The sequence below is a fragment of the Chinchilla lanigera genome, unplaced genomic scaffold (genome assembly GCF_000276665.1).
Source record: "Chinchilla lanigera isolate Chin_1 unplaced genomic scaffold, ChiLan1.0 scaffold00006, whole genome shotgun sequence".
NCBI lineage: Eukaryota > Metazoa > Chordata > Mammalia > Rodentia > Chinchillidae > Chinchilla > Chinchilla lanigera.
Window position 1 is genome coordinate 34,884,901 of NW_004955407.1, and position 15,481 is coordinate 34,900,381.

Sequence of the window (15,481 nt, forward strand, 5' to 3'; positions counted from 1 at the left end):
CTCACTGAAATCCTAAAAGCAATAGTTGCCTCCATTCATGGACTTGAACTCCTAAAACTATGAGTCAAACTAAGCCTTTTCTCTTCATAGAAACTAAAAGTAAGCTTCTTCTCTTTATTTTGTTATAAAGACAGAGAGCTAACTAGTCTATTCCACTCCCATTTGCTTGAACTGTGGGCAAGATTCTAGCTTTTCCCAGGCCACTTGCAAAACGTCTAGAACCTTCTCACAGAGACTGTCCAAAGAGGTTAGAAGCACAAAGCTCTAGAATTACAAGAATAGAAAAGAAAATGCAAAGAGAAGCTAGGATTTTCTGGAACAGGATCCCAGATCTTAAAGTGACATTCTACTAGAAAAGGAAGACATTGCTGCTTCACAGACTGGGCAACCATTTTGTGCCTGGTGCTGGGTTTACCACAAGCATCTAAGGTCCTGGCAGAGTTTCCACTGTTTCTGAAACTGTCCTTTTAAAACTCGGTTGTGGTCAATGTCCACCCCCTTTGTTTCATTTGTAACCCAGGTTTCTGCTGTAAAGCAAATCCTTAAATTTATTACAGCCAGCCCTCTGCATCTGGAGGGGGTCAGCGTGCACGGATGCAACTAACTACAAGTACTGAAAACACTTGGAAAAAAGTTGTATCTGTACTAGACACACACAGGCCTTTCTTTACTGTCATTATTCCCCAAACAATACAATATTACAATTATGTACGTTGCATTAAGCATTAGAAGTAGCCTAGAGATGGATTAAAGTAATAAGTGACTATGAGTATGGTATACCCAAATGCTGTGCCATTTTGTACCAGAGATTTGCGCATCCACAGATTTTGCTACCTGCAGAGGGCCAGAGAGTCTACCCTGTGTGGATACTGAGGAATAACTACATTTTTAAGTGGCATAACAAGATCAAGATATTTAGATCTTAGTTATGAAGATTGCCCAGTCTGTGAAGCAGCAATGTCTTCCTTTTCTAGTAGAATGTCACTTTAAGATCTTGATATCTTGATCTTCAGTGGAGATCTTCAGTGTCTCCACCTAACCTAAAATTTAAAGACTGGTAAGGAATATTATTACACTATTCTCTTGATAGTAAACAGGTGGCATGTTTTTGTTTGTTTTGGGTATCCTGTGATGGGAGGCTCTGTGGCTACTTATGTAGATCTCTGTAAATGGTCTCAGTTATTCCCAGCTTTGCAAGGTATCATCTAGAACTAGATGGCTGTCAATAAAATTTTAAAGGAAAATTAAAGCAATTATATTAAAATAAACCCTTCGAGTGTAATTCGGTGATAGAAGGCTGGCCTAGCATGAGTGAGGCGCTGGGTGCCATCCCAGAACCTAAATAAGTTAATAAATAATAAAAATAAACCCTAGAGTAAGAACTTTCCAGAAGGCAAAAGGTCTGGATCAGTTCCAGCTATGTGCTAGACATGCGATCTGAATCCTGTTACCTAATCTCCCCATATATCAGTTTCCTACCTCTGCAGAACTCTGGTGAGGATTTCTGCCCTATCTAATCCACAGTATTAATGTTAGAAAATGAAAAAGTGCTAAGAAATATAAAGCACTCAATTGTGAATTCTTATTACTGCTTACGCACAGAATTCACAGTAGTTATTGGGAGACTTGCAAGTTACATTCAAGTCACTCACTGATTAATAAACAAGCAATACCTGTCTAACCTACCACATATTTTGCTCCATGTTTTATGGTTTAGATCTGGACTATCTCCTCCAAAGCCTCATGTGTTCAGAGGTGGAACTTTTGGAAAATGAATGGATCATGGCAGCACTATAGCTGACTTCCTGTTAGAAGGTAGGCCCTGTGAGGAGGTGGTCACTGGGGGCATGTGTTGGCTTGGGGCTTATTTTGCAAGGGGAACAATATAATATAGGACACATTTTTTATATGGTTATTTATAAGAGTCACCCAAAGAATGATATACAAAAGAGGGCAGGAAATCTGTCCACACACTATAGACCAGGAATCTAACTGAGGGCCTGAATCCCACGGAAATGTCCCACAAGAGTCCGGCTGAAGGCCTCGAGCCCATAACAATGCCTCCCACAAATCCAACTGGAGGCCCAGAGCCCTCACCAACGTCTCATGCAGGCCTGTTTCACAGATCTGCACTGCGAAGGCCCAAAGGTCAGTGGTGGAATCTAGGAAGTCTGTGCCAACAGGATGAAAGATCTGTGCTAGCAGGCTGAGGGATCTGCACTGGGGCCAGGAAGTGATTCTCAGAAGAACCAGAGCTCCCCTGAAAGTTACTACAGCCATCCTCAGCAACAGTGAGGTCCTGAGCTCCTCCAGTGATCAAGATGGGTGAGTTCCCATCAGGAAAGTCAACACAGCAAGCTTCTCTAGGAGACCGGCAGTGTACCATCTTCCCCTCCAGAGCCAGGAAGCGATGCTCAAAGTGAGGACCAGAGCTCCCCCAAAGTGAACCAAAGCCATTGTCAGTGCCAACGAGGTCCCGAACTCCATGGAGGATGAAAACAGCTGAGTTCATCAGGAAAGCCAGCCTGATGAGCGCCTCCAAAACAACCCACAACTCCTTACAGCTTCTACCAGCTCCAACAGCCTTTCTCCACTCCCTATAGCCAACTTTCTCCTTCTCCAGCTCTGCCTCTTATGCCGCTGGTAACAGTCCCCAGGTGGGCCTCCCACACCCAGCATCACACTTACTCAGTCCAGCTGGAGGTTATAAGCTGACCACTGGTTACCAATCCACCACAGGGCACAACCTGGAAGGATATAGTCTCTCCCTCTCCAGCTTCTCTGGTCTTTCTCTCTGCTTCCTGGTCTCCATGGTGTGAGCAGTTTTCCTCCACCCAGGCCTCTTTACCATGCCATTTATGCATCTGAGTCTGCCCAACCATAGACTGGAACTTCTAAAACCGTGAGCTAAATAATCTCTGCTCCTTTAAGTTGTGTGTGTTGTGCATTGCGTGTCAGTGATGATGAAAGTGATTAAGACACTCCATAAGCTTATCAAGTACATGCTGATACATTACATACAAGTGGGTTTCTATCTATGACACTTAGCACCCATTTTCACAGAAAGACAAAATTTATGTATCTGTGTCCAAATTAAAAAGTAAGCTGTGGTAAGAGCAATTTTTAATCTTTTTTTCAGTTATACAGTAAAATTGAATTTCCCTCCTTCTCTGTACAGTTCTGTGAATTTTACCACATATATAAATTTGCATAAAACAAGGAGAACATAAAGATAGCACTGTTTCATCACCCTAAAATATTCATTACATTATCCCTTTACAGTCCCATTCTTTCCCCCAGGCTCACCCCTGTAACCACTGATATGCTACCTAGATCTATTGCAATCTTTTCAAAAAATATCATATAAATAAAATTATACACTATGCAGCCTGTTGAAAGTGGCTTTTTTGTCATTCAGCATAACATCTTTAAGATTCATCCAAATTACTTGGTATATCAATTTTCTATTCATTCTCACTGCTAAATAGTATTCCATGGCATGGACATACCACTATTTGCTTAATCACTCACCTGTTGGAGGACATCTGGTGCTATGGTTTGCATAGACGTCCCTCAAAAAATCTACATGAAGAGGCTAATTCCCCACTGTGGTAGTATTTGGAGGTCTTTTAGACATGTAAGAGGTGGGATTTGGTGGGTCATTTGGGCACTACCTTTTAAGGGGGTTGTGAGACCCCAGTTTCTGAATTTCTCCCTGCTTCCTGACTGATGATGTGATCAGTTCACCCTGACAGATGCTCCTGACATTGCGAACTGATACATTCCTAAGACGCTCAAGCAAAGGAGCTGTTCAGTCTGATATTAGAATCTCCATAACCAGGAGCTAAATAACCTTTTCTTATAAGTTTTTTCCCTTGGGTATTTCACTGTAGTAACACGAAGCTGACTGATACATCCAGCTTATTTCCAGCTCTCAGCAACTATAAATAACATAAAAACCTAAAAAAATCAAATATAGATTGTCGTGTGAACAGAAGTTTCCTTTCCTCTAGGGTAAACAAATAGTGACTTGTACATATAAACATTACACTAAATATTCAGTTTTTCTTCAGGTACACCTTTTAAAGGTGAAAGATTACTATCACTATCAATTAATGCTCACAAACTAATGTTTTCTATCCTCTCTAAAATTTGAGTTGTTTTGATATCTTTTGCAGTATTTGATATTTTTGTGCTATTATTGATAGTTTCCATATTTTAACAGCTGCAGAATAATTGCAGGGATTCTATCAAGAGTTAACTGTGGCAGTGTACCTGGATCAATGATAGAGCACCTGCCTGTCATGCATAAGGCCCTGGATTCAATCCCCAGTACCACGACAAAAATTTCATTTTATTGGCTAAAAGATATCCATTGGATTTTTCCAGAAAATAAAATAACAAAATAGCTGAATGGAAAGAGGCCTCAGCATAGAGTTCAAGTTAACACAAAGTGGCACAGTTGAAAATCTATGTACTCAAATGGGGAAAGAACATTTCATCATCCCACCCACCAAGTGCACCCAAAGGGGTTGGAGGACCATGGCATGAATGGACCACTCACCTGTAGTCAGTGTTTGTTAAACAACCAAAGAGAAAGCTCCACCATGAAGTTCTGTGGGCTGACCTGTAAGTGGTACCTCTTACCCTGAGCTCACGGGTCTCATGGGCTCTGGAACAATCTATATTCCCCAGGCTGAAGATGATAGCATAATGTCAGTGTACTACTTAAAATTCAATTTCACTCTTTCTAATCTATGCTCCATTATGCAGGCTTTTGAAATAGTCTCCAAAGAAGGTAAGCCTTATATTGATCCTCATTTTCCTACATAGCAACTGGTGTGTAGCAGTGCACAGCATAATAGGAGGGGGAGAAAATATTGATTCTAGGAAATTTAATATTATTAAAAGACAGTTGTATTAAATCTCTTTCCTGGACTTAGCTGAGCGCTTTTTTCCCCTTCCCATTTTCAGAAAATCAATGAAGCTAATACCCTCGTTAGTTTTAGAGTTTCTACTACAGCAGTTTCGTGTCATCATAGAACCTGCGGAAGGTTGTGGGCTCAGCACTTGAGGCTTGGAGTCCTTGACTGGTTGATGATAATAACATTTCTCTCTCTCATTATTCTGCCACTTGGAGTGGGTGAGCTATATTTAAATTTCTTTTTTCTATGTTATCTGTTTTCCTTGGTGTGTAAAAATCTCAAGATATTTCTTAGCCTTATACGATGCTGAAATACATATGATAAAATTCATTACATAAATGAAATTTGCAGTTTGAGAGAAATCCAAAGAAGTAACATAAAAAGGAATAAATATGGGAAGAGGGTCTTTTGATGGAAAACACCTGCCAATTGAAAATCCCAGAATCCACTATGTGAAATTGTAAGTCACTTTTTCTTTTCTGGAGACAACTCAAACTTGAGCTTTTCCTTCCTATCAGGAGCAGCTGCTTCTGATTTGTGACACGATTAAAGCCCTTTGGAATCTCTCTCCTGATATCCAAGTTCTGACAGAATGTCTGCTATGTCATTATCAAATATAACAAGGCTGTGCCATCGTTCCAGAGTCAATGAACCAAAGACTGGAATCTTCTTCTAATTGTATCATATAAAACTTCATGTAATTCTGATGCCATGAATGTGGAATTTGTAATTACAATGGGTTAGACTTTGCTAAGCAAGCGTTTTCTTCATAGATACTGTAAACTAAGATGGCAAGAATAATGCTAAAAATATGTGAAAATAAACTTTTCAAATTTCAAAGACTCTAGGCTTTTTTATTTAGTCTGCAAGTATTTGTGGTGAATTTTATAGTCATTTTATATCTCTCTCCATGGTTTCTCTTGAGAGTAGTATGCTTAACTGCCAACCGGCCAGGCCCACCTCAGTGCTTCAGTGTTTCAGACACCATGAATCTATATGCGCCCTCGCTACTACCTTCTCTCCCATTTCCCCCCTTTCCACTAAGGGTCTCTTCATCTTCCTTGTGAAGTACAAAGGAAACCTGAAAAGTAACCAAAGACCAAAGACACTGCTTAGGAAATGTCTAACTTGCTTCCTCACCACAGGAATCCAGCTGTCACTACTTCCTACTCACTCACCTGACCACTGCAGAGGACCCTAGAAGGGCTTTTGCCTACCATGACCTCTCCCCTACCTTTGCTACCCGAGAGACTTTCCTAAAGAAACAAAGCAAACTGTGTCAAATCACATTGAAAGCTGCTCTGGACTTGCAGTCAGCTGTCATGCAAAACGCTACATTCAGCATTGCACTGAAAAAGCTTTGGGTGGAGAGATGAGCCCAAAGAGCCTCGCTTGGGTATCAGAACAGAAATGCCTATGTCATATTTGGATTATGGTACAAAGACCAAATTAGTTTGAACAGAAATGTTCATAGTGATAGCTACAGAATACTGGTGGTGGAGGTGAAGGGGGCCTAGGCCCGTGGGCCCTAACAGTCTCTGCCTGAGACTCTGACTTTATCCCTCAGGCCACGGGAAGTCACTGAGTGTTCATAAGCAGAGGAGTAGGTAACAGCAAAGTCTAGTTGAAAGCACATACAACTGAATGATGCCGTAAGGCCACTAGTTATTTTTGCTCAGAAATAAGCCCTTTGTCTTTTTATTTTTCATTAGGAAGAAATTAAAGCATTTATTGACAAGTAGTTCTTTAGGGGCTTTCCTTTAATTTACTTTGGATATCTAAGTAACATGATAAGTTACAAACATAAAGCCCAGTTTAGAGATTTACAATGTGTTGTATAAAATAACATTTACTTGTGTTGGCCCTTTCTCCAGATGCTTAAAAAAAGAAAGAAACATAACCCATCATCAGAGGAAGTATTAATGCTTTAATGAACTCACGAGGGAAACTTCATTTCTTTGAACCGAAGAAAACAAAAACTGTGATAAGGAATGCATTTAATGAAGTTTCAAGCATAAATGCCAGAAATTCAAAAGCCACTCCCAAGTAGGCTAAATTACCTAAAATTAGTGTGCCATAGTGGAGTCCATTATTGTCCTCTTCCAAGTTTCCCTACTTCTGTGAAGGGTGTTTGTGTCCACCTGTTCCCCTTGCTGAAAGCCTAGTAATCCCTTGTCTCCTTTCTCTCTTCCTACACCCTGGTATACACTGGCTCCTCAACAGCTGTCACTGGTATCTATGAAACATCTGCCTGAAACAGCTTCTTTCAACGTTCCCACCCTTGTGACTTACCATCAGTCTCCCAAACCATTCCAGCAATGTCCGAGCAGCCAGGGGATTCCTCTAATTTGTCTGCCCTGGAGTTCCTTCTTTCCCTTCTCCACCTGACAAATCCATCTCATCTCCTTCCTCCTCCAAAGAAGTAATGGTTTCCTCACCCACATGCCTCTGTTATTTGTTCTGTCTTGATTAAATCCTGTGTCTTGTTCCTACTAGAGATCACTGCATAAGAGTCCCTGTTCCCTGACAAATTTGTGTGTTTCTTGGGATTCAGATCCATATGTTGTTCTTGTTCTCCAAGTCTCCAGGGAGGGGAGTGTGTCTGAAAATATGGTCTTCCTCCCCATAATGCTTACTGGTCTCACAACATACTTGCCCTCAGGTAAGGTGACATCTCTGACCTAAGATGATCATTTTCAGTTTTAGATTTTTAAATTCTGCTCACTGAGACACAGAAAGTTAAATAGTGCATGATTTCGCTTATGTGAGATACCCAAAACATAAATTAATTAAACAATCAAGTAAAGGAGACTATAGAAAATCAGGAGGCAGACCTTTTGGGAAAGGGGAAAGTATGGTGAAAGGAGTTACAGGGAAATTTACGGAGAAGTAAATGGGTAGAAAAGGATTAAGAAATTTTATATATATATCAATTCCACCCCAAAATGTAACTATGATGTATCACAAACATACACTACTAGTAAGATAATAAAGAAATCCCGTGGATGCATATCTTCCCTCAATTAAGTTGCCTTTTGCACCCTCCCTCTGGATTCTTTCAGTGTGATCTTCCTTGGAGCAGATCACTTGCATTTAGAATTTAGTGATTTACCACTGGCTGGACACACACAGAAGTACAAAGGAAAAAGCAGGTAGAGATGTCTTTGCACTTCAGAACTTATTTCTCAAACCCAAACCCAACCCCGGCACAGGCTTCCAGCAAGCACAGCTGTGCAGACAAACCACCTGTTTGTCTGAAGCAGACGGAGAGTGCTCTGTGGGAGATAATCATCTGTGGGCAAAATTACCAGCATGGTTCCCGAGGCCATCTCTCCTCATGCCAACTAAACAGCTTTCTCCAGCCCACACCTGCCTGGAGCTAGTCAATTACCAATGTTGAGGAAGCAGGAAATGAATGTCTCATAGCTTTAAGCATCAATAATTTAAATAAAAGAGTCATAAGAGTCATCTTTCTTCCTGGAGTGTAAATGAATGAGATTCTAAGTGTGCGGTAAGGACACTATAATTGCCAGCAAATTAACTTCCAATGAAGATGAAGAGGGAAATCTATCTCCTTTGACTCTGGAACTATTTCTTTCCAAAGGGATTTTACTGCCCTGCATTAGGACACGAAACTCAACTCAGTAGGGACCGTTCTGCTGCCACTATGCAGGGACACGGGCAGCCACAACAGCAGCCTCTGTCAGGCCCACTTTGGGCTGCTCAAGTCATGAACTCTGTGACCTCAGTGCTCCTCTAGGGGAGACTTGGTCCAGTGATGTCCTGGGTCACTACAACGAAGCTCGCTTACCCACAGCCTCTTTGCCGAGCCAGTCTTTGAGAAGAAGAAGTACGCACAGCAGGAAAACTCATGCTATGCCCAACAATGAAATGTATTTTATGAGAAAGGCCCATTGAGGGGCTAGGGATTTAGCTCAGCGGCAAAGTGCCTGCCTGGCAAGCACAAGGTTGTGAGTTCGATTCCTGGTACCAGAAAAAAAAAAAAAAAAAAAAACAGAGAAAGGCCCATTGGAATAATATCCTAGAACTCAAGCCAAAGTCGGACCTCCACGAAATGGGGAAGGGGGGTTCCCACCCCTCATCCTTCTGCTAGGGTCCACTATATCCTTGGAATTTTCCTTGGTCCTTTTAGTCCAACAACCTCAAACTAAGATACGGCTAGTCTTATGCGTAACCCTCCCCACCTGAAGAGATCATATAAAAGAGCCAGACGTGGTGGTACAAGCCTGTAATCCCAGCACTCTGGTAGACTGAAGCAGGAGGATCACAAGTTCAAGCCCAGTCTGGGTAATTTATTGAATTAGTAAGACCTTAATTCCAAATAAAAAATAAAAAGTGATGAGGATGTCTACATGTTGTATGATTCTACTTATCTGAAACGCCTGGCAATGACTAGTCCACACAGACAGGAAATCAGATGGGCGGTGTCAGGGACTGGGGGAAGGGCCGATGCAGACTGACTTGTGAGTAAAAGTGTTCCTCGTGGAGTATGAAAACGTTCAAACTAGATAGTGGTGATGTGTGTACAATATGGGGAATACGCACAATGCCATTTAAAGTGGTTAACTTTATGTTATGCAAATTTCTCCTCAATTTTAGAAGGTGCAACTGGGGAAGAATCCATAGGCGATCTTTCATGAACTCCTTATGGTGAAACTTCAGAGGTAGCAGCAATAAAACAGAAGTTTCCAGAAGGAGCTGTCTTCAGCTCCTTTAATCACAGGAACTAGTTTGTCTCTGCCTAAGGCTGAACCGGCCTCACATGTCCAGCTTTTCTTATAGTTCTTCTGGGAAATCAAGGCTTGATCAAAAGAAACCATGACAACTTGGCCTCTACCTTTTGTGGCACGGATTCATCTTCTGTGAAGCAATAGATATCAGGAGCAATGAACGTGAACTGGAATGATGATGATGTGATGATTTTATTATTAGTATTATTAGTATTATGATCCTTATTCTATGCTGACCTTCTATTTTCCGTATCCTAAAATTACATGGTGTGCTGTTTATTCAACTTTTACATGGGATTTTTTTAGGTTGTGTTTATTCCCTAATGCTGTAGCAGCAGAACCAAACCAAGGCCAAAGACCTGGTGGTTACACACAGCTGACTACGGTTTTACCCAGGGACACAGGCGGAGGCACACAGCTGAAGAAGCAGCTGAGGAAGCCACATTGGTTTCTGGTGGCTGGTGATGCATGTGTTTCCTTTTTCTTTCTCATGCCCCCAGCTAACCTCAGCCTCCTATCCAGTCTCACCCAAGGAAAGTCCTTCACATCAGGCCCTAAAAGTCCTGACCACGTTACCCAATTCCTGCTGATTCTTCAGTGTAAGCACCAATCCTTCCCAGCCAGAAAATCTACATCAGAAAAGTGAAAATTAAATAAATGAGCTTTGAGCATGCATAGTTTTGCTATCTGTTTTCTAATTCACTGGGACCTACATTCAATTTTGTCTTTCTAAAGCAAAAGCTACCAGGAAAAAAACAGAGGCTTATTTCTCAGAGTCCGGCCAGCAGGCAGAAATCACTCTAGTTGGAGCCGGCATAGAGCTTAGCAGCACACGCACCTGCCTGGCAAGCACAAGGTCTTGCGTTTGATCCCTGGTACCAAAAATCAAAAATAAGAAATAAATAAAATCACTCTAGTGAACAAGGAAAATGAAATGCAAATAATTATTAACTATTCAAGGCAGTTAACCACCAAAAGGAACTTCTTAAAGAGCTTAAGGGAACAGCAAAAGAGCAGCTAGGACTTCTGGGCTAGAGGAGAGTGAAAACACGAAGACCAAGGGCCAGGGGGGAAGCCCCTGAGAGCTCCTAGCCCCTCCACAAAGGCTGAGATCAGTGCTCTTCCCAGGGGCTCTGCTGGCCACGGGAACTCGGTCTGGTGGCGGTGAAGGCACTCTCTGCAAGGCAAAGGTCAGGGGTGGCTGGTAGAGCTGCCCATCTGTTGTAAGAGGACAAGCACAGGAAATGGTCACCAGTGCAGAGAGCAGGACCTTGAGAGCACTGCTGGGACACCACCCGGCTCAGCCACCTGGGCCACTGGCTACTGCACTGAATAATTGCGGAGGCCCTCAACCTGAAGGGAAATCTCTTCCTGTCACTGTTACCTCTTCCTGCCAAATCAAGTGCCCTATCCTGGTGACATGAACGTTCAGCAGGCTGGCAAAGGAGACCCCTTCACCGGGTCCAGCTCCAGTGCTACAACGCAGGTCAGAGAGGATAGATTTTGAGCTGAGAAGCGCTGAATGAAAGCTTGGCATAGCTGGCAACTCTTGTCCTAGAGCTGGTCTGATTCCAGCTGCGAGCAAATCCTTCACGTCACTAAATCGCTAACACAGTAGCATCGCTCCAGGAAGGAACACCGGGAGCACGTTTCACCCAGCTCTAGTTATTAGAGATGAAGTGCGCTGTGTGCTTCCGGGAGGATTAAGGAAACTCATTAAACTCTCAAAAATCAATGACTGAGAATAGCTCCACCATGTCCTAGATGGAGAAGGAAGAATAAGAGGAAGGCATTCATAAATTTCAGTGTGACCGAAATGATTGCATTTTCCTCAAACTCAGTTTCCTATCCCTCCTGAGAACCCAGCGACAGGCAGTTTTCAGCTCACTTTTACAGTCAAGGTAGAGCCACGAGACTAGATTGCAGCCAGTGGAATGTAAGTAAAGACGAGAGACCCAACTTAGGCTCGCCATCTGTGACCAGCTACAGAATAGTCTTAGGGACGGAAGAGCTTCTAGGTGAGGACCTGGGGTTTCTGAGTTGCCACTGGAAGAGATCCTCCCCAGAGGGTGAAGCAGCTAGAAGCACTCCTGGAGGACTGTGATGCTAGGAAGAAACAAGCACTTAGTCCACTGGATCTCAAACTATGATCCCTACATCAGCTGCATAAGCACCACCTGGAAACTTGTCGAAATACAAATCCTCAGACGCCCCACCCAGACTTAATCAGAAACTCTGCGGGGAGGTAGGGCCTACCACTTCCCATCGTAACAAGGGGATTAGGGTGAGCCAAAGATCGAGAGTTACTGTCTTACTGTGTAAACTGGTATTTGAAGTTTATTTGTCATGGCACTTACAGTATTATCCACAGAAGTCTCAACATAAAATCCTAAACTGAGACCTCAGTGATCACTTAAACCTTGGATGCTACCTGATCGGAATTTTCATCACACCTCCATGACACACAGGACTCCTGAATGCAGAGACCACACATGCATTATACACTCCTTGCATCCAAACATTGCACTGCTGTGACCAGTTTTGGAGATGCACATTTATTCCAAGCCTGGATGACAGTGCTTAGGTCTTTCTTGAGTTGAAGATGTCCTAATCTTCAGGTGCCACCCAGGATATTTCACTGGAGCACAAAAAACAAGGATTACATTCATCAACGGAGCTATTTTTAAATAAATTGCTTAACCTGTTCATTTTTACTGCACTCGCTGAAAAGTAGGTAAACCCCAGACAGACCCATTGAAAAGTCACTTGGAAGAAAGATCCAATAGATTGTTTTTCCACGTTTAGAAAAATTCCATGTGACGTTTTACATTTGCCAACCTTTACACACTAGAAAACAAAAGTAGTCCTTCCTCCACTCCTTATAAAGTTCTTTACTTTGGGGGCTGGGGATTTAGCTCAGCGGCAAAAGCGCCTGCCTGGCAAGTGCAAGGTCGTGAGTTCGGTTCCCGGTACCGGAGAAAAAAAAAAAAAAAAAAACAACAACAACAAAAAAATAAAGTTCTTTACTTTGAAAAAACAAATTTCTACATCCACTCATTTTCAATGCAAAGCTACCCAAACGCAGCTTTCCGTTTTCATTGTCGACTTACATGTAAGGTCACCTCTACAAAAATTTGGTTTATTTATATTTCCCAAATATGAAGTCCAAATTTTGTAATTTTAAAAATCAAATTTCCAAGGGACAAAACGTCACCACGTAAGAGAAATGGGGAACTAGGAATGAACATCTGATAGCAAAGGGATGTTTTTAATTAGCCACGTGGGTAAACAAGTCCTGCCGAGGAATGTGGTGGCTCAAAGGGGAGTTGTAGCATTTAGCTCCAGCTCTGAGCAAAGCCACATTTTCAGCACTTAGTTCAGAAGTAATTACCGTCTCCCTGGCACTCGGGTAGAGGGAGAAAAGAAGTAACTGCCTTCATCTTGTGATTAAATGGCAATTAGCAACTAAGTGCCCTGCAATAACATGGTACTCAGAGCCTCATCTCAGCAGCTTCCCCACCCACACCACCAGCCCTCTGGGGATCAGAGCCCAATACATCGAGGTTAGGACTCTGGGGACTCCTCAGCTGACCCTCGCAGCAGTTAACATAGGTCAGAGGGAAGCACAAATTAGTGGTTAATAACATGGACTCTACTGCCAAGCTTCCCGGGTTCCACACACAGCTCCACCGCTAGCAACCTGCCATCTTGGCCAACTTACTTAAACATCAGTATCCTCCTCTGCATATTGGGAAGGCATAGCTGTTTCTAACACACAGTCTCATTGTGTAGTAAGTTGATGAGACTTTAGTGAGCTACACGCAAAGCATATAAGAGGCCCCTAGCAACAACAGACCACAAAGGTAGCTGATTTTTCCCTGTGCATTATGTGCTTCCCCTCCCAAGGCTGGGATCAAGGAACTCTATCCTGCTAATGCATCATTCAATGCTAAAAGTAATTTTAAAATTTATTGTACTTCCCCAAACCAAAACCAAACAAAACAAAACCCTGTTGGATAAGTGTGTCCCTTCAGACAGGTTCATCCTGGACCCAAGAGGTGACCCTCAGCTCCTTCAGATTGTGAAACAAACAGAAGTGATGTCCTGAATGGAAAATGTTTACTGCCCAAGAGGAACGAGGCTGTGGATTCAGACCAGAAACTGGGAGGAAGCCCAGCATTTCAGGGCTGCAAGGAAAGACAGTGGGCTCTGTGATGGTTAGATCTAAAATGCTTTCTGAAAGTCTCACATGTTCAGAGGTGGGGCTTTCTGAGCATTAGACATGGGAGTGGTGTACCTCCCAGTGGGTTAGTCCATTGCTGGGTCCATAGCTGAATGTGCCAGTAGAAGTTGAGGCCTGGTCAGAAGAGGTGGGTCACTGGATACTTGACCTAGAAGGTGTGTACTCGGCCCTGGATCCTCCTTTCTCTGTCTCTCTGCTTCCCGGCTGTGGTGGGACGGGAAGCTTTCCTTTAACTTGCCCTTCTCCTAAGCTACTTCTGCCTTGGGTAAGCTGACCACACACAGGCTGAACCCTGTGAAATTATAAGCAAAATAAACCTTCCCTTGGCAACTCGAATATGTTGGGTATTTTGTCTCAGTGACAATAAAGTGACTAATACAGAGAAGGCAAAAGGGAAGATGCATGTGATCATCCCTTGATTATCCACATTTACAACCAAGGGTTGCTTCCCGGGCTGGCATCTCCTCCCACCACAGTCATTGGTAAATTTGGTGCACAAACTATTTCTAAAATTAGTCATGAAACATAAGCAGATCACAAACCTGTTGCAAAACCGCAGAACTTCTTTAAAGCTACTGATCCACAGCAGCAGATGCCTATCGGGGATTGGGGATCAGATGCTTTGCCACACTCTGCTCTGTGTCACAGGTGCTGCTTCCCCATGTCCCTTGCCAGCTGGGCTTCTAAATAGGCACGGCCAATAGGAGTCAATTTTAACTCTTCATCTGTAACTGCGTATCCAGTATGACAGCCACTAAAAACTCAGGGCTACTTAATACTTGGAATATGGCTGGTCCACATTGATTTGTACCAAAAATATAAAGAACACATCAGATTTCAAAGCCTCAAAATGAAATAAGTATAAAATATCTCATGAAATTTTATACTCATTATATGTTGAAATCACAATACTTTGGATATGTTAAATTAAATAAAATACACTGTTAAATAATTTTTACCTCTTCTTTTACCTACTTAAAATTATATTCCATCAGCTTTCTAGAAGCTGAGGAAATAAAACGACACATCTGCCATTCTCCACCTTTTTACAGGAGAATCAGAGCAGTAGTATTGACACATTGATGGTGTGGGTGGGGGACAGGGAACTTACAGAAAAGATGGATGAGCTTGAGTTTCAATTTGCTGATATCCAAATTAAGCTTCAGCCTACAGAGAAAACAACAAAGACCAAATTAGTGGTGCTGTACCCTGGGAATGGCATCACTGTCTGAACCGCTTGTGCTTTTCCCAAAAGTCCAAAAGAGAAGAGCTTATGGCATTTTTTTCTTATCAGCTGAAAGCTGAAGAGAGTAAAGATCTCAGTTAAAGTTTCAGAGGCTTGAACTCACCAGTTGCGGTCCCCATTTTACTACCATTCAAAAGCACACGTTAAAGAATACATCTTATAAATATACAAGGGATCTTAAAGCTTCAGAATACTCACAGGAAAGAGCATACGTCTATTTCTCCTTACATCTGAACAGTTTCGCCAGTGGGCTTGGTACACATTGGATGCTTAGTAATGTTTGCTGAGCTGAAGTAAATGGAAAATTTAACACACT

At 42.4% G+C, this 15,481-nt stretch overlaps 1 long non-coding RNA gene across 1 annotated transcript in view; it reads right to left on the reverse strand.

Moving 5' to 3' along the window:
- LOC102003731 overlaps positions 1-15,481 on the reverse strand; it is a 103,056-nt gene that overhangs the window by 54,737 nt on the left and 32,838 nt on the right. The window contains exon 4 of the long non-coding RNA XR_259609.2: positions 15,031-15,086. This is a non-coding gene — a long non-coding RNA (uncharacterized LOC102003731). The remainder of the gene's footprint in view (positions 1-15,030; positions 15,087-15,481) is intronic.